Source organism: Coturnix japonica, chromosome 5, assembly GCF_001577835.2.
Source record: "Coturnix japonica isolate 7356 chromosome 5, Coturnix japonica 2.1, whole genome shotgun sequence".
Lineage (NCBI taxonomy): Eukaryota > Metazoa > Chordata > Aves > Galliformes > Phasianidae > Coturnix > Coturnix japonica.
In genome coordinates this window covers 36699854-36720448 of record NC_029520.1, presented here as the reverse complement: position 1 = coordinate 36720448, position 20595 = coordinate 36699854, and the positions used below count along the sequence as shown (strand labels likewise).

Sequence of the window (20595 nt, the reverse complement as noted above, 5' to 3'; positions counted from 1 at the left end):
AAATAAAAAAATACCTTGTTAGAAAACTAATAAAAATACATAAAAATACTTAGAAAGCATACCACATTGATTTCATAACAGTCAACTTACATCAACAAATTGCCCGCATGTTTTTTGGCATGAAAAGAAAAATTTACAAAAGAAAGTTGTGTAAGAATGCTCTTGGACAAGTAGCATTGCCACATTCTTGTAACTTGCTTTTTTTTTTTTTTCGTTGTTGTTTCTTAAAAACTTTTTTAGCAAAATGTTTATTATTTCTTTTTTAATATAATTGTTTTACAACAAAGGGCGATACAGGGAGGCAACAACACATACATCCACACCACATAACATGAAAAGAAAAAAATCTTGCACCTTACCAAATTCAAACTCTTTTTTTTCTTCTGTTTTTGGTTGTAATGTTTTTTGTTATTTTTTAATCTTATGTAAAGTTGTTAGCATATTACACTTGAAAAATCCTGTACATTTTATAGAATTTACTTCTGCTTGTCTGCATATCTATATATACTATGTTTTTTTTGAAAAGCAAAGTTTGTTGCTTTTTTTTTTTTTTGCCTTTTTGGTCAATTTGATATATATTTTTTTAAACATTTTCTTTTTTTCTATAATTTTTGTGTGTGTGTGTTTTAAGGAATGGATGACTGCACATAAAATTTTAACAATGCTAAAGAAAGGGGTGGTGGAGGGGAACTATGGGAAGAAAAAGTGCCTAGGGTGGATGGAGTGGGGTTGTAAAAATCTATGAGTGTACTACACAGGAGATGAAGATGATGGGAGTGAATGTGTAAGTCAGTTGCCATGTCCATGTAAGGGCGGTACGGAGTGATCTAGCAGCATTAGAGCTTCTGGCTGTAAGGAAGGGATGGGCAATATACAAAAACAAATGAGCATATTCATGCCCATCAACAAAAAGAAAGAACAGAACTCTAACATTGACAATCTCACAAACCCTAAGCTGCAACTTCTTCAACATGCAAGTTACAAAAAATTAATAATTATAGTATTAATATTTACATTTTCATCAAATGTTCTCAAATTATAAAACAGTTTAAACTTTTCCCTACTAAAAATAGCAGTAAAAATACATAAACTAATAATAATAATAATAACCAGAGAATAAAACAAACAAACAAACAAAAATCCAACAAAACAAGGAAATAAGTATTATGCATTGGAATTGGAACAACTTCATCTGTAGCTACCTACAGCTTCCATCTCTGAAGTCCATCATACTGATATGAGTACTCTCAGTAATATGAGACAATCATTTCTTGAGCACATCAAATCAATCATTGTTTCAAATGTAATGACCATGTTGGCACACTCCCATCCCCACTCGCAATTTAGATAGCTTTTGCATTCTGATTCTGTGAAGAATCTCAAAAATACAGCTGTGGGATTCTGACAGTGAAGTAGTTCCTTATTTAAAGAGGGAATTAGAGGGAAAAATTGCAGAAAACAATTCATAACTCTTTTGTTTTTGTTTTTCATTATAGATTAGCACAAACCAAATCTAAGATAGATAGAAATTCAACCATTGAAAAGAAATACATCAAACTATAACTATGTAGAGATATACTAAAAAAAAAAGCAAAAATGAAAATGCATTTTGTTCCCAGTAAAAAGGGAGATAAGAACAATTGAGGGGGTTTAAAATTTTATTTTTAAAGAAAAAAAATATTCCACACACTTTCAAAGATGAATGAACTAGATGCACACATTGAAAAGGAACAGACAAAGCAGTCTAGGGGCACTTTCATCACTTGGATATTTATTTTTCCTTGAGAATTTGATTCCTTACCCTTCCCTCCCTCTGTCATTTAAATTTGTTTTCAGTTGTTGGCCAAAACCCCACCACCCTCCAGTGTTGCTTTTTTTTTTAATACATCTTTTATTTATCATCACTTCTTTTTAAAAATAAACATGGAGAGGAAATAAAAAAAAAAAAAAAAAAAAAAAAGGACGTGCAGTCTGGATGTACGTCATAAATAGACATAGAAAAAGATAGAAGAAATTGGCTGAGATCGACAAATGGGTTATATAATAGCTTAATTTTACTGTAGGATGTTAATAATAATGCATGCTTAAAGTAAGTTGCATTTAGGGAAAGTAGAAAAACAGAACAGCAAGCAAGGAGTGGGGTGGGTAAAGGAGAGAGGCTGGTGGGTGGGGAGGGGATCATTCCATGCCTCTCCAGAAAGGGCAAAGCACATTCCAGCGGGTTCTCTGCATTTCTAGGAGAGGTCAGAAGGGGACAAGGGTCTTAAGCCATACAGGGACATACTTGGATAAAATGCTACAACACATAAGAACTCCAGACTCCCAGTCTTATTTTGGACCTTATTGTCTAGTGTATTCCCTTTTTTTTTTTTTCTCCTAGATGGGACTTATTATTCTAAATTCTAATAATCGTGAGTAAAGAGAGAATTAATTCTTATATACATGCTCTATTGTGCTGGAAAAGGTGATTGCTGTAGTGCATATTTAGTCACAGTGGTGAGCAGTTTCTCAGACATGCTGTTCATGGCTACTGCTGGGAGCCCACTGCTGCTAATAGGATATCAGAATCTAGGTCAACTGAGCCACTTACCAAGGTAAGTATCAGTTTGGTATGAACTGTCTGAAGGAACAAATTTGTTAATGGTATGACAACTCAAAATTGCAAACTATACAGTTAGTAGTATTTGGTACTAAGTCCACATGATTTTGGGTGAACAAACCTTCTAAAGTTACCATTAAGACCAAGTGATCAGTTGCTTCCATGATACAAGGGAATTTACAGTTCAAGAAGATACTGCTACCCAGTCTTATCTGACACTTACTTGAACTCAGTTTCCTAGACTGGTCATCAGGTTCCTTTCAGTTCTCCCATCTGACGTACCTATTTACTTTGTACAAAAATCATCATGAAAGCAGAGTCCTTCTAAAAAGAAACTCATGGTCCTAGTAAAACAGTCAGTTTTTCTTGATGTTTTAGGAAAAGCCAAACATTTGGACCCTGTTCACGCCGAATCTCTCAAGGAGATGGGAAAAATGTGCTGAATGCTCTGTACATACATTTCCTTCAGGAATACTCATGTGATCACTCCGCTGTCAATCTTAAAGGCCACGCTACCACCAGTCAGTGGAAGTGGGTGGCTATCTTGAGTTTGAAATATCTGGAAAAAATGAGGCTATCTACCCTGTAAAAATGGTCAGTGGTACTTTCCTTTAAACTTGGTAGTAACAAACAGGATGTTTCAGTACCTATTAACATGAAGGGAAAAAATACCTCTAAAACAGATGAGAGATCAGTATTAATTCTGAGGAAAGTGAAATAAGAATAAATAACATAAAAAATAAATAGCCCAGTTACTGAGAAGTGTCCAGTTCTGAGAGGAATTGTATGAGAATACCCTTAATTCCTACTTAGAAGTACTGAGGTTGTGCTGAACACCAGCACAGCTGGAATGTACTATGCCTGTGCTGGAAGACTGCACTGGAACTATCTACTGCATCCTCTGGTAAGCATGTTAAGAAGGGAAGGAGTTCAACCAAAGAAGAGAAAACCTGGTCAAGGCAGTCTCAGGGACAGAACATGCAGGTTATAGGAAGCAAAACATTGGACTACATACTTTTTTGGATCTATTTGTGCATCAGAAAAGACTGGGTACACAGACCTCAGTGGGGATTTTTATTCGGTCAGATTTCAAAGTCAGTGTCCCTGGACACCACTTCCTACCAGGATTCTCGGCCTCTGGTTTAACTATACTTAGGAAGTTTCACAAAGGGCATTTATGCTTTGAATTTTAATCAGTATTTGTCATGATTTGCAGCTGGATTTTCAGAACAGTGAAATATCTCCCTTCGGCATATTAGAACTGAATGCCTTCTCCTTGATGCAAAACAGACTGTAAAGCATGGAGTATGGTTGCCAACTGTGCAGGCTATGTCAGTCCACTTAAGCAAATACTTATGCCCTATCTGATGATAAATGCCTAACTCATTGCATGAGGGACTGAAAAAGCCTTCTACTGCCTAATAGATCAAAAGAAGTAAAGAACCACAATTAGAACCAGAGACACTTAAAGAGATGACAAGATTTTGGAAAGGAAATCTTCATGTTTGTCAGACTCAAAAGAAGATTTGAACAATGTTAAGCAATTTTTTCCCACTTGGTCAGTACATAAACTCTTGAACAGAAACATGGTGTTTTGGAAAATGTGGGTCCAGCATTTACTGCTGAACACAGAAGAAAACTTCTCATGTCCTTTCAAAACTCTAGCACTTAATAGCCCAAAGTAGATGTTCTAATTTGAAAACAGAGTGCCAAGTGTCCCCACATGAAGCCACACAGAGAATAATTCATTACTTAACATCTAGCAAATTATTCCTCAGAAACCAAAGGTTAAAAAGTAGAACCAATACAGCACATTTGTATTTTCAGACTTTCAAGAGTTACAGGCCTCTTATAAGGCTTGGGCCAAGACAGCAGAATTTTTCAAATGAAAAATTCCATGTTCAAAAAAGTTAAGTATTTTTGTAACAAGTCTCTTGTTCAGCAGATTTAATTACACAATTGTTTTCTCACATTTTTTTCTCAAGCTGCATTTTCAAAAGCTACTGGTGAAGGTAACAATATTACCCTGTGTATTTCACATCAAGACTATAGATATAAACTAGGATCTTGGGCTGTATTACTGTCTCTGAGTTCAGGCTGACCTCTGAGTCTGCCACTGTCCTCAGGCTCCATCCATCTGATGGATGAAAAACACCAGTACCAGATGCTTCTTCTTACCTAGTTGTCCAGCAGTACTGTCAATGCCTAGGATTCTCTACTGACCTATGAGCACAGAATTATATTATCAAAAGTCCCTACTTATTTGAGATATTTTTCTGTCCATAATTTTATATGCAAAAAATTGCAAAACTAGGACGAAGAGCATGCATTTCACCACAGGTCTTCCAAACAGTTGTTAACTTTGAGATCTTTCTTTCTGTATCAGGCAGCACCCTCTTGGGGTCATTTAGAGCCATTCGCTTGGGCAAGGATTCTAATGACATACTTTTAAGTAGCCAATACTGTGAAAATATGAGTGAAAATAAAAGTTTTTCTGGACTGTAAATGTTCATTTTTTTTTTCTGTAAAAATTTTACTTACAAAATAGCAAGAAGGGCATTATTAGCTATGCATCTGCTTTTAATCTCAGGATGTGTTGGCAGTATTTTCTCCTCTGGCTATAATATAGTAAAAATATATGTAAAATAAATAGATAAGAGACAAAAATAACCCTGCAAAATTCTGCAGTTCACGTATACGTCTGTACACCAAGGAAGAGAAGAATCTTCCCAATTTTCAAATATTTCTCTGTAAAAGAAATACATACACACAGACTAAGAGACCAGCTGAGAACAAACTACGGCTATTTAGAAAATTAGTCAGTTTGTTGTATCATTTCCCTTTCACCAGCCATTTTTACTAGCAAAAACCTCCCTCACCCTGAGCCTATGGGTATAGATGAAGCTACTAAAATAAGAAAGGTAATGTATGTTAAGAGAAAGTCTACATAGGCACCACTGATGAAGTGCCACACACCATCCTGTTTGATTTTGTGAGTAAAAATTAATTAATGTGGCTTCTTTTATAGCAATGAGGAACTACAAATATATCAAATATGAAAACACAGGTATCAGAAGCTACGGAAATCAGAGGGCTAAACTGCCACAGCTCTTTGAGGTAAAGAATTTTTCAGGTGTTTACTGTAAGCTTATTATCTTTCCACATTCTGAACCAAAGAGTATTTTGATGCTTCCAGAGCTAAGGAGCTCATCCAATATCACTGGCCTGAATGCATTCTTTCTACATAACTCTACTCAACCTTCTCCACTCCTTCTCCTCCGCTCCTCCACTGCCTTCTCCACTCAGAAGTGTCTGAGTGCTTTTTTGAAAGCCTGAAAATTGACATTTATAATGAGCAACACTTTTCTATGTAAAGCTAAACTTATTTAGTTCTGAAAGTTACACACCAGGGAAAGAGTCTTTCTAAATCCTGAGGGATTTTACAACCACAAACCAAATTCTCATACTACCAAATTCAGTAGCAGAACTCTGTCCAGTAATCTGAGTCAGAGCAGCAACAGTTCACTGTCTAGTACTTAAATCCTTGTAGCATGTTTCCTGTGTATTTATGGCATCTTAAAATGACTATATGTTTTTGTTTACCTACAGACAGAAAACAGCACAGGAATCTCAGTGTCTCTTCCTTTCTTCAGCGTACACAACTGGACAAAATCCTAAAGAATGCTAAGGAAAAAATGTTTAACTAAATGCCAGCTTCTGCAATTACAATGAATTAGAGAAAAGGTACTAGAAAATTTTGACCTGCTATTCTCCTCACTTGGACTCCAGAACTGAGGATAAGCCATTCAGTCTCCTCAGCCAAGTACAGCTCAAAATGCCCCTCATAATCAATACAAGAATTGTCCCACAATCAAACTTAGAGGCTAAACTGAATTTCCCATTATCAATAAAAGGAAGTAATACAGGTTACACTAAGTCTATGTATAAAACCTTGTTACCTGTGGAAGAAAAAGGTTACCTTAGTATTGCTCCGAGACTGCTACTGATGAGAAGACCACTACCAACCAAACTGCTTAAAGGTTCTACCAAATGCAAAAAACATAGGTAGAAAACATAGGTAGAATTGCTGATATAAAGTAGATACTATTAAAGTCACAACTCTTCCTCCAAAAAGCTAAAGAAGGGAATGTCAACATTCTGAGCAGCATGTTAGTTGGTGTTCTCTCACATCAGTTCATAGAATGTGAGATGCTCTTTCCTTTTGATTGTACTAATGTTTAAAATCACCAGAATCCCCTTGAGACCTCAAGTAGGAATACTTGGAGACAGAATAGCAATGATTAATAATCCATGCTTTGAAGTCAGTTTTACCAGGCAGTACTTCTCATTGCATTAAAATACAATGGTGTTAACTCTAGTATAAACTAACTCTGAAACACTGCAGGGGAGCCCTTTGTAAAGAAGCTTTCAACATGTGAGCTAGTTCTGTCTATCATCTCGAAAAGACAAGAGCGGATACTACTGTGATCCAGGCATTTTGGGATGGAATTTTGGCAGAATTTTTTGTTTGTTTGTTTTTATGGGTAAGTTTAGTACTAGCTGGGAAATGCAGGAGCATGAGGAGAGATTTGTTTTTGCAAATTTCTTTTTTGAAAGTTCAAGATTACAGTGGTGAAAGGCTGCTGCAGGCAAGTTTGAGTCCTCTTTTTCTACACAGTGAACAACTGGAATAAACTCTGCAGTGATTCAGGAGCCAAAGCTTTAAGCTGTTTATCAGAGATTGCATTATAGAAAGAAAGTGGCTGGGAAGCGTGTTTGCATTGTTTGCACAACAGATTGGATTAGAAGAGAAATATGTTGTTGCAAAAGTTAACCTTATTTAATATTGATTATAATGATCCTATGTGGGCATACTTCAGAAGGATGTTAAAGATAGTATGTACATGAATAAAGTAGAGGAGCTGGACACCACAGACACTAAGGTCTTTTTGAACAAAAGTATGACTAACTTCTGCTGCTGATCAATTCTACTCACCAGTAAGCTAGGTGGGTTGGACATCTCCTCTCCCTTATCTGTACACCATGATAAGGTAAAATATATCCCACTCTCACAAATGTTTATTTGTTCTCTTTCTATCTAGAAATAATTTGGCTTTTTTTTCATAAAGCAGCTAATATTCCTAGGCTGTTGCTGGTCAGATTGCTCTTGAATCACTATTTCAAGGGATATATAGTTACACACTTGATTGTATTCACCATTTGGCTTACTGCATTGCCTGAAATATTTACATTTCAATTTTAAGGTTATTGTTAGGAAATTAGCTAAAAGAAGACTTTGCAGAGCTATTAACCATCATGTCTCAGCTGCACGGTTCTGCAATTCACAGGGGCATAACAGTCATGAATACCTGTGGAATGAAAGTTAACTGCAAGCCAAGTCTAATAGTATGGAATGTTAATTAATAGAAGCTAAAAACAAACAAACAAACAAAAAAAAAAAACAAAAACCAACACAAAGAAAATCCCTTATCATATTCAGCTTTCCTCTGCTATGAAATAAGATATTTTACCATTAGATTGTAATAGGAAAGTCTATTACTTTCTCATAGACTCTAATTTCTTTTATCTGTATGAGGTACAAAATTTTCTGCTGGAGAATTTTTTTTGCTGATGAATTTATAATTCTTATTCATATTCTTACTGCAAGTGATGGTCTTCAGCACAATGAGAACAGAGACAGAATGGGAAGTGTTATGTTAAAAGAACAAACACTTAATTTGGGTAATTCTGCTATTGGCAAAACCTACAAATTTAAACTTTGTGAATGAATTAAAAAGCTATTTAAATACTTACCACAGTGCCTTGAGGTTTACTGGCATATTATGGTATTTGAAGTTAGAAGAAAAGTTTCACAATGTAAGACTCATTATAAAAATCTGGGCCTGCTTGTCTAGTTCTTTGCCTTTTGAAAAACAGTGCTAAACATGGACAGGCACATGGACCAACAGCGTTCTGAAGGAGAGTTGGCAATCTTACCATTTATGCCCAGTGCCTGAACAATGCATACTGTGCTTTAATTGTAAATGTAAGGGCTTATTTCTACTACCTTCCACTGTAGTGAGTTATTCATCAAAATGGAACCATGTCAGAAGCCAAATACTCAACTGCTTGCTTTCAATGACATGTTAAACAGATGCATGCAAAAGACTCTCTCCTCAATATTCAATTATGGTGCCTCATTCCTAAATATGTGAATGCCCCATGCTTTGAAAATGTTGTCTTTGGCTTTTTATTGGCTAATTATTGTATGCAAGAAACTCCGAGCCTCCATTGCCACACTGCAACTCCATCTCAATTTCATATTATTACCTTATTTAAATTTCAGGTGATTTAGTAGTGGTAACATCAGCAGAAAAACAGGGAAAAAGGGAACTAATGCACAATTGAAATATATAACTACAAAGAAAGGGAAGAATTCAGCACAAATGTACATGGCTTTGGAATAAGATGAAAGCTGCATGTGTTCTGTCTTCATAGGAATGGAGATAGTGCACAGGGTTAACTGGAGAAGAACTTCAAGCTCTTTGACAGCTTTATCTTCCCCCCCCCCCCCCCCCCTTTTTTTTTTAAAAAAAAAAAAAAAAGAAAAAAAAAAAGCAATCCACTTTGAAAATTCTGCCATGGGGTTCCATGCTTATTATATCTCAGTGGATGCATTTTCAACTTAAAAAGTATTTCATCTATTTGCAGCTTTAAAGATACTCTTCATACCAAGTCTCTGCCAACTCAGTTTTGGGATCTGAGCATCAGGTTCAGGTCTCCCATCATCACTACTCATAACTAAAGACTGTAGGTCAAAGTGTGCCCTCAACAGCCTCAGAGCTACCCTATTGCCTTCAGTAGTTTTAAAGAAATATTACTGACTGAACTTGCAAATTGAATGTATGTAAGTTACTCCACCAATGCACCAATGAAGTGAGAAACAGACTGGAACCTAGCTTCAATCCTAGTGCCTCGTGGGCTCTGCTGGAACCAGAAGGATACAAAACTACTAAAGTGGGTGGAGCAGACTCTAAAAGCAAGCATTCATGTCAGTGAAGGAGAGAAAAGACTTTAATTGTTTGCTTATCGATAGCACTCAGTTATAGCCACAAGTGAAATAGCAACTTTTCATTACAAAAACCCGTATTTGTTAAAGCAAAAAGAATAATTTCTTTTCAGAAATATTTTCTCCTCTTTTGCAAATGCAATCTTTCTTTTCTTTTAACATCAGTAATACAATTTCCTCCTTCATCCTCTGTTACATATCCTACAAATCCTCCATGCATCTGTCAAACTTTCTGTGTACTTCCCAACTAAAGCTTATTAGTGAATCACCAAAGAAAGCACCTTTCTAAATTCTCTGATTTCAGTAACTATAAAGTCATGACAACAGTATTCATCCTCCTCACTAAAGGTCTATTCTGATTTTTCAGTAACTGCAAAATATTTCAGTCTGAGATAAACAATGCAACTGTACTAACTGTACGTTTCTGGTTTAACACAATACCAGCCATTCTGGTTGGAGTGTTCTGTAAGATCTGACTGAGACAATCCAAAACATTATCAAGAGCAGAAATGAAAAGGGAAGTTGCAGTGGCTTACTTCAAAGACAGTTCATACTTCCAAAAAAAAAAAAGAGCAGGCTTCATCTCTGCTCTCTTTCAGAATGTTAATAAGTAGAATATAAATGTGCCAACTGGGCTCAAAAAAATTAAACGGAAGTCAGAAGCTTCCTGATCTCAGAAAATCAACAGGCATGTCCTATGTATTAAAGCCACATAGAATAAAGTAGAGCATTGTAATAAAATACAGTAAAAATGTGGATGATATGCACCTCATAAGAACAAGCTGAAGTAGTCAACAACTGAACTTTTAATGCTTTGGCTATAGCCCTTCCTGTATGTCACACCATATAGAAATAGTTTGTTTTCATACCCTGATTTGAATCTGGATTTCTTTTTTTCCCCCCCACAATACCTATAGCAACTCAGCTAAATACTTTCTACTTTCATTAATCTCTGTAAAAATGGAATGTACTCAATGTTTCACAAGATCAGACTGCCAGATTTTCCAGCCATGTAGCTAATGCAATTAGTGATTATGCATGCAGGTGCATACATATAGGAATTTACACACAATTTTATTTTTATTTACTTTTTCTTAAACCACAAAAATATTTAATTTGCATCCAGATTCCAAACTGGAATCTGGATCAAATGCTGACTACTTTGTTTTCCACAACAAAATCAACATGACTTTCCTAATCACTCTGGACAAAAGGCATGGAAAAGATTTTTAAACAAGTAAGGAATGCAGTGAAGAAGTTCTGCTCTTGGTATTTTACACTTATTATCTAACTTAATTTCTCTGGAATTCTTTCTGCAGACAGATTTTTTTTTTTTTTTTTTTTTTTTTTCAATACAGGAAATGAATTTCACAATTCATTTCTTTAGATCTGATATTCAGGTCTGGTAAACTAACCTACAACTGAAACTTAAGAGACTCACCTGCTACAGTTTTACTCTGATGACAGTGATTCTATGCATTATTGCTAACTTCCACTGGCATTTAGGTAGAGCAAGTGTATAGTTTCTTACAGTATGCTCACAGACCTGACATATGACATACAGTCCATCTCCTAGGGACCAATACAGAATATTACCAGCACTCTGTTTTGGAAGCTATTTGCTAGAAATATCTGAAATCGGTCACTGTATTCTGAAACTAATGAATGATTCTTTTTCTATCTATGCTTATATACATATATCTGTATATAGTAAATATGTATTTGTATATATTTATACATACATGTGTATACTTTCCTTAATTCTTATTTCCAGCCTCTTTCCCAGAGCTCCAGTCAGAGACGTAGAGCTCAGATTTCTTAGATTTTATAAAAGGAAGCTGAATTCGTCATCCCTTAATCCTCCATTGCAGAGAATCTCCTTCCTTCAAGCCAGACTCTATGTTTATTAAGCTTTCTAACTATTTTCTGAATTCGGGTGTATAAGCAGAGGCTTCACTGTAATGGAGCAGAGAGATAACAGTGCCTCTTTACATGGCTTTGTCACTGCTACCCCTGAAATGATATATACAGCTCTATGCATTTCATTACTGGAAAAGAACAGCACAAGACAAACCGAAAGAGAAAACTGATAAAGAAGTGCTGTTCAGCAAGGAACAATGATCATTGCTCTAAGCTCATGTCTGAAATCTTTAGCTTGACTGTAGATAGTTCATTTGTCTTATTCTGCATTTGCTAAAATCTCTTTTGTATAAGAAAATTAATGTAATGTGACATACCACAGTAAAAGCTGTCATTGCCTGAACATGACTGGATCCACAGAAAAATGACCTCCTGGACTGTGTATCTGACAGAAGGTTTAAGGAATCTGTAGGATCAAACTGCAACCTTTGTTTAAAAATGAAGGAGAGATTAACTGAGGTTTGAATGCAAAAGAAGAATTAAGACTCCAAGGTCTTATTTCAAGTCCTGTCATTCATACAGTCCTTAAGGGCTTGGTCCACAAAAGTACTGACTGTCTCTTGTCAGCGTATAAATCTAAAATTTAGAGTTCTGAATATCTAATATCCACAAAGCTCCTTTCACATGCTGGATAAAATATGGCAATAAAGCTACAAGAGATTGGACATCCAACATGCAACTGTTCCTGGGATCCAGCTGCTGAAATATTTCTTAAACATGTAAATGGCATCAGAAATCAAAACACTAAAAATACAAGAAAGAAAATAATTGCTTTTATGGGAATTCTGAGGCAAAAACAGTAGGTAGCAACACTTACTGATATTCCAGCATAAACCTGGGCCTTCACAAAATGTGTTTTTCAAAGATGCTCAGATGCCTGTTGCCTCAATTGGTACTCAACTCCTTCAATCCATGAGTATAAATTAGTAAGTATAAAAAAGCTAAGAAAATTTGACATGGAAAAACAAAACTGCTCTAGTTGCATAGGACGCTGTAAACATTTCTGTGTGAAGACAGTTTTCTCACACCAGGAACTCCGAGCCAGGCAGCTCATAAGAATTTCTTAAGCTATCTATATGAATTAGCAGCTTGTGTTTAGACAACTGCCACCTACCAGACAGGCCAACAGAAAACTTGCAACATGCCATGAGGAAGGCAAGGTCAACTCAGAGGAAAAGGAAAAAATCTCCAGAAGAATAAATGAAGTAGAGATACTTGATACTCGTTTCTCCTAAGCTAACACTTTGTTTGTCATAGAAAGCACTACCTGAACCCACATTCTTCAGCAGAGAAGTGTTTAAATACCTTGAAAAAATGCAGGAAAACAAGCTATCTTTTCATGTTTCCTCACTTGTGAGGTATAGAGAAAGCATTACCATGAACAAGTGAGCTAGACACACAAATGAGTGTTTTAATCTTTAAACAACCCTGCTATTAGAATAGAGGTGCTCCAGGCATAACATTTGCAGTTTGTTTCACCAGCTGCTTCTAAAAATATCGCATTAGTGAATACTTTTTTTTTTTTCCCTCTCCCTCCAAAATCATTTTTGTTTGAATTTCCAGGGGAAAAATGATAGATATAAAAAACAACATATGCTGGAAAGATCACACAGCTTCGGGGATGGACTTTTACCATTGCTATTCAAATCATGACAAGCTATGAATGAAACAGCTAAAATCTACTGGCCTGACTTCTTTGATAAATTTAATCAAAGGATTTATTCTTCTAAAACAATTGGTAGAGAACAAGTGACAGATGTTTCCTATGGGTAAAAGAATGTTTTAATATTCTAGAGATCCTAACAGGGGACAAAGGAAGTTAAAAAAACTGAAAAGAATTTGTAAAAAACATCCTAAGTCAGTCAGTGGTGAAGGTTATTTGTCATATTTTAGACATGACAAAAAAGAGACAAGTATACTGAAATCCTCGCATAATCCATGTGACTACATATTTATAGGATACTGGATACTACTGGGCACTCATCAGTGAAGTGACTGTGTCCTGATACATGCAGATGTAGACATGTCAATTACAAAGATCCATGAAAGGAAGGCATTACAGATTTGGAAATCTACACCACAGTTACGGAGTTAGAACCAAAAAACCCCTTACATTGTTTCCATTTAATTTTGGGTAGTTTGTCACTATACTGTTTATTTTCCAGTTAACTCACAGTTCTGAAAATCATAGAGAGAATGTATTGTACAGCAATATACATATACAGATATCTTTTGTGAATTGTTTTGAGATTAAAACATGAAAAGGTTTCTTTTGCAATGAGATACTTTGTTTGAATGCAACATTATTTTTTAAAATTCCTTTGAAAATAATTTCAAATTTTAATCTTTTAATTAATTTTATTAAATTTAATACCTTTTTCATCTTAGAAGTCACATCATTTTCCTCATTTGAATTCTGAGTAAACTAGATGGTGGTTGCACAGTATTTTGTCAACATCAAATCTTCACGATTCACCAAAAAAAGAATTAGGGAAATACTTTTTTAACTACTTTTCTGGTCTTTGCACTCCATTTGGCTTTATATGATATGTTTAAACATGGAAGTAAACAACTTCAGGGGAACCAAAAAATCTCTCAAAGCTCAAAAGTCATTAATCATTTCATGCTCAGAGCTCAATCACTCTACAGCTATAGTGCACAGGTCATGGTGTTTTGTTCACGGGAGTCAACCCAGCAAAGCCCATCCTTCAGCTGCTAGAATAAGAATAAACCTGGTACTATGCCCAACACACAGTAAAAAAACAAACAAACAAACAAAAACAACCCTTTTTTTTTTCCTTTTGATACCTACCTTAACTAGTTTCAAAGCTATTTTTTGCTCTTTTTCTGCATCAGATGTAAAATTTAGGGAGCCCTTAAGATTTTAGTATAGAAAGCAGTAATCTCTAAAACTGGTATCTAAACTTACTCATACTCATTTCAGTACCAGGGGAGAAAGCAATATTGACATCCATTAGGAAGCACATACATAAAACAAAAAACTATTAAGATCAAAATTGCTTTGCATGTCTTTTCTCTGGCAAAAACAGAACTGTTCCCCCTTTTAAATGCTTCTGTCATTCATTCTTTTCATATTGACACAGACCTAAAATTAGTGAAGGCTCAAAAGCGTTGGAATTTTCTTGTTGCTCAAAAAGAAGCCAGTTTTGAAATTTTGTATGCTTGGCAGTACAACAATTGTAGTTCCTACTGAATGCCAAAAGAGAAGCTGATGATCCTTAGCACACCACCCCAGGGAACCAAATAACTTCAGCTTTCCTGAGACTCAGCAGAAGTGCAACAATGAATCCTACTGTATGAACAATTTATAAGCTTTTAGTAATATATTTATTAATGCAATTAAAAATGTAGAATGAAATATTTTGTCAAATTAGTGGATATTTGAGAAAGAAGTCAAGTCAGAGTAATTTTAATTTCTTTGCTTCCGTCCCTGATTTCAAAACCAGCATGATCTTTGTCTTCTACTTCTCACATTTGAGATAAGAAAGTACTGACACTTTGTATCACTCAAGAACTGGGATTCTCAACTATTTACAGATTAAATAAAGCACTGTTTTCTAGTTCTTGTGATTAATAAACTGGAAGTGAAACAAAGAGGCAGAATGAAGACAAGGTAATAAGCCTTTTGAACTAATTATAAACTTGTGATCTACTTGGGTTATAAATGGAAGTAGATTAGGTTTTCCTGCTCTGCTGAGATATCATTCCAGTTCTTGCTGTTCATGTGAACATCAATACTTCTAGGCTTCTAATGCAAAGGGCACCTTCAAGTCTAGGCATAATGACCAAAAGAAATACATGATAAAAGCCTTAAGGAGCAAAAACGTATTTCTGCCTATAGTATCAGTAAATATTCAGACTGTTTTCTCTTTAACAGAATGCTTCCGTAAACTCATAAATATTCACAAATATTATTTATCTTCCAGAAACCAGATAGCTCCTTCTGGTCTAAAGCTAATGAATCAGTTGCTAAGGACATCTAAGGGTCTAAATACACATACATTTGCCTTTGAGGCAAAATCTCTTCCTGAGTCATGTACTACCTTTTCTCTTTCACTGAATTTGTCGTTGCCTATTTTTTCTTTCTTTCCAATATATTTTATGAAGCTGAAAATCAAAGCTAACAGGGACAAAAAGCAAGTCCCAGCAGGTTGAAAATATCATATCTTAGTATTTTAGACATGTGTCAGCTTGATAACATAGGCACAGCACTAGAAGGACTGCCAGAATGTGACAGTGCACATGGCTTTGAGTTTAGAGAACACGCTTATAAAAAAGTCTGGAAGGCAGCAAGGGCAAGGTAGCCAGACTGTAGGTTTGATCCTGATCTCTTCCTGATCTTAGATAGAAAAGCAGGGATGCTTACACCAGCTAAATCAGACCAGAGAAACTGTGAAGCTTTTGAAGCAAATTTCTGACTGGGATGCAAATTCAAATATGGAAGTTCTGATAGAAAAGATCTGTATACTGCATAGTCTACTCATTATATTAACTTATGCAGCCTGAACGTGGTTCATTCCAATTGTAATTTCTAGAGGAAAAAGTGATATTTATTGAAAATGATACCATGCTGATAATCCCTGATCTGGAAATATTTGACTTTTGTTTTTCTCACTTGCTTCCCTCAGTTCAGCATTTCAGAGAATTCCTGTTATTTTTGTAGGTTTTAATCTACTTCATTAAAATATATAGTAATGTCATTTACCACAGCAATTGAGAATAGTAATAAAAACCTTAACAACGACCTTGTTTTCTTGTACATTCTTGCTAGTTAGCATTACAGTACAATTTTTCTGTATTGCACAGCAACCTGCACCTGAATATCAAAGTAAGTTCATTAAAATATTATGTCACCATCATTCCCTTTATCTCTACTGCATTTAGCTAAGCAGTATTTCATTTACTCTGTCTAGCAGGTAGGCAAATGAGCAACATCAAGAGCAGAGAAGGAACCAACAGCTGAGGGGGAAAAGCATGCCAGAGTTGAGGCTTTTTGTCATGGGCTTTAATACCACAACCCCCAGCCCTCGCCCTTGCACAGTGACAAATGGCACAGAGGATGAGGCCTGCAGCCTGCCCAGAAACAAAAGACAAGATATGAATTATTTAAAAGGCCCCTATAGGCTTCACGGGATAAAAGGGAGCACAACAGGACCTGCAACAGCAACACCCGGACTGGAGGAGCCTGTGGCTCTCTGCAGGTAGTACAGTGGCAACGTGTGGCAAGCAGAAGTGGCCTTTCAGTGGGGCACTGCAGCTCACCCACAGCCCAGAGGTCAGCATCCTGATGATTAACTGATGATCTTCATTAACTCACCACAATGCTCAGATAGGAAGGTTGCTCTGACCTCATTATGCAGACTAAAATTCTGACTGTGATGCACCAGTAACACCTGCCACTTGAGCTAAACTTAAGTCTCTTTCACTATCAGGGTTTAGGAAGCCCGGTTGACTGTTCTGGTCTTTCTGACAGAGGGCAGCATTACACAGAAACATGTGATAGTGGATTCTATTGTAATTTTCTAACACTTGTTCATTCTAAGCAGTTTCCAAGAAAAAAGGTTTTAGATTTGGTATGAATCACAGTTATGGAAAACACACAGAGATCTAAAATATAAATCTAGCAAGTTTTAAATGCTGATTCATTTCCACTGTAATTAATATCACTCAATAATGTCTCTCAGATTATATATAAGTTAAGAAAAGCAAAGAAGCCTAAGATGATTGGCTCTTACTGATGAAAGAAAAGCTGTCTATCTTCTTTATATTCCCATGCAAGTACAGCACATATATATCTTGGGAAGTTAAATGAAATAATTCCATGTTTGAGATATGAACACATTCTATCACCTCCATCTTTTGCTAACACTATTATTAAATAGGTAAGCCTTATATTGTGAGGAATGTTCACAAATTTTGTCATCTTATCTCTGCTGCAGAACAAATTAATTAATTAGTGTAAAATCAAACTAAATTCTAGCTAGGCAAAAGGTACAGGTGAGGATGCTTTTTGTGATGTCTTGCACATCATCTACAAGGCTTCTAGCTGCTTCTTTCCCCATTGAGCTCATGCCCATCCCAATGCTATTTGATATAACCTCACATTCTAACATGGCTGCAGGAACAGAATTAAGGATACTGGGGAATGCATCATTGTATAAGCCAAAGGATGCTTTTTTTTTTTTTTTTTTTTCCTAAAAAGGGTTCCAAGTCTAAGCAGACACCATAAAAGTCAGCTTATCTTTTATTCTGCCTTACACATTACCACACACCTTTCCAGACTTGTCTTCAGCTTACAAATGCTAACAGCAGCAACCTAGTTTTTACCAGCATTGATATGGAGGAGATACCACAGAGTTACAAAGGAGAGGCTGAGCCTATAAAGATACACCATTTTTAGAATCTTAAGTACATCCTAGGTTTTCGTATCCTAACTACAAGTGAATTACAAATGATGGATTTTAGAAATACATTCACAGTGATATTCCACTCCCATGACTGTCTTTTAGGAAAAAATCCACAAACTTCTATTTAGCATATAGCCTGCACCATGCATAGAGTTTTCTGGCACCTCAAGTACAGGTAACAGGAGTTCTTACCCAATATACCCTGAAAAGCTGGTTGTGTATAAAAAATCACTTTAGTCTTTTGCCATTAAACCATTTATAAGAGTGAAATGGTAAGTGTCTGAAAACCTTCCAGCTGCAAATTTCAACTTTTTTAGGTGAATAAAGGTGAATGAACACCTTGCAATGTCCATTCCAACACCTTGAGCCAGTTCTAACAGCCTAATTCAAAGCTTGTGCCCCTTCGTGGACTCCCTGGGAATGTTGGGAGGAAAGGAAGGGATAGGGAAGAGGGAGAGGAACAATAGTGCTAGGGAGTTGAACACCAGCGTACAAACAGAGAACAGAATCACATAACAACACTGGACCAATGGACTTCAAAACACACTGACAAGACAGATGGACACAGACAAGACATAAGATTGCTACTAAGAAATTTAAAAAAAAAAAAAAAAAAAGAGCAAAAAACCCATAAAATAATAAAGTAGATATACAACATTAAGGCTGCAAGAAACAGCCAGTGGTACTGGCATAACTCTTCCAAAAAGAAATTATTAGAATATAACTGAAAATGAAAATTAAAACGATATCCCCCTAAATCACACGCTATGGACTTGCTTGGTTAGCCTGAATGCGTAGCTCTGATGAAACACGAGATGGCATCATCACAGCCCATGCATGGATTAATGAAGGCCATGGTTAGTTAAACCAGCTAAACTACAGCATGCCACAAAAATGATCTTGCACTGACCCAGAAATAAAAGATACAACAGATACTCTGCATTGCAATAAAATTCTTTTTATGCCATCTGCAGTTTATAGGGTTTTTGTTTTTGTTTTTTTGTTGCTGTTAGAGGACTTTTTCCAGGGAGAACGCTGGGATAAGGGAATTCTGTCTTTTTCATCTGGATACATTTCCTCAAAACTCAATTTGTAAAGAAAAAAATATATAAATAAATAAAAAAGGAGGAAAGGGAAAAGATGGGATAGAGATTTTCAGAAGTTTTAAAAAAGGCAGTGAGAAAAGAGTAGAAAGAAAGAGGGGGTAGGGACCTTCATTCTTTTGCACACAACTTTCTCGGGTTGTCTAAAAATGTGGATTTCTTAAGGATGGCAAGAAAAGATTTTGTTGCCTTTATTAGTTTGCAGATCTATATCTTTTTCTTGAGATGATCAAATCATTGTTTTGTTGTCCAAAATTATAAATCGAATACTATAGCAATGATTTCAAAAATTAAACAAGAGCAGTATGGCACCATTGAGAGCCAAAAAAATGGGAAAGAAATAAAAAAGAAAATAAAATATCAATCACCAAAAATTCATGCGGCACAAGATGAGGTGAAACGACAGAAAATGTTCTTCAAATATATACAATGTATTCACCCATCTATATATACACGGAGTATGTGTGTATATACTGATGGATATACCTGTATAATTTTTTTTTATTCTCCCTGCCCCACCCTACCCAAGGCTAATTGGTAGATGAAACTATCAATTAAAAGTAAACAAATAAATAAAAGGAAGAAAGAAAAAGCTCCAACAAAAAAAGAAATTTACGTGCTTTGTTCATCAAGAAGTAACAGTATCATGCATCTGTCCACACCAGCGGATGCCAGGGTTAGATGAAGGCATGAATTTCTGTGTAAACATGTGATTGGATGACAGGGGCTACTGCTGATATTGGTCATTTAGTACTTTAGTATATACATATATACATATGTACGTATATATACACACACAGTATATAGTGCATATACAGATAAAATATCTTCATAGGTAGGGCCTTTGGAGTGTACGTAGGAGAAAAAGACCAATATACTGAAAACCAAACTCAATTCAAATTCCTAACATAAAAAGAAAATAAAACTTCCTGTAAATTGTCTGCATGATTAGTAAAACCTGTTTGTTTGTTTGTTTGTTTTCCTGGCCATTAGGCTGTAGCTAGGAAATTCCACCAAACAAGTGTTGCTATTACACACTGGCAAGTGCCACAGAGCAAACTCCCTCCTTTGGACTTGTATGTCATTCAGTTGGCATTCAGTCTGGAAGATGAAAAGGCATCTTCTCAGTACACTTTGAGACATGCACCCAATTTTAAAGGGCATTCCTTGTTCACAGCATGAGAAATGGAACAGAACTCCATCTGCTTCACACTTGGAGAGAATAGGGATAACTGAGCACTGAATTTGGAGACAGTGTTTCTCCAAAGAGAGCAGTGAAAATTCCTGGGATGCTTCAAGAAGTTTGAAAAGATCATGGAGGGAAGGAGACAAATCAGCACATTTCTTGGCCTCTTCAGTGCAGGTTTCTCCACTTGCAATACAGTGCTTTGTGAACTACATTAGCTTCATGCAAAGGCTTGAAAGAGAGATTCTGCTTGCTTTCTGCAAACAAATCTGAGATCCTGGATGATTGCA

The 20595-nt window shown here is 35.9% G+C and overlaps 1 protein-coding gene across 10 annotated transcripts in view; it reads right to left on the bottom strand.

Moving 5' to 3' along the window:
- NRXN3 (neurexin 3) overlaps nt 1–20595 on the bottom strand; it is an 887537-nt gene that overhangs the window by 10284 nt on the left and 856658 nt on the right. The gene's annotated exons all lie outside the window — the stretch shown is intronic.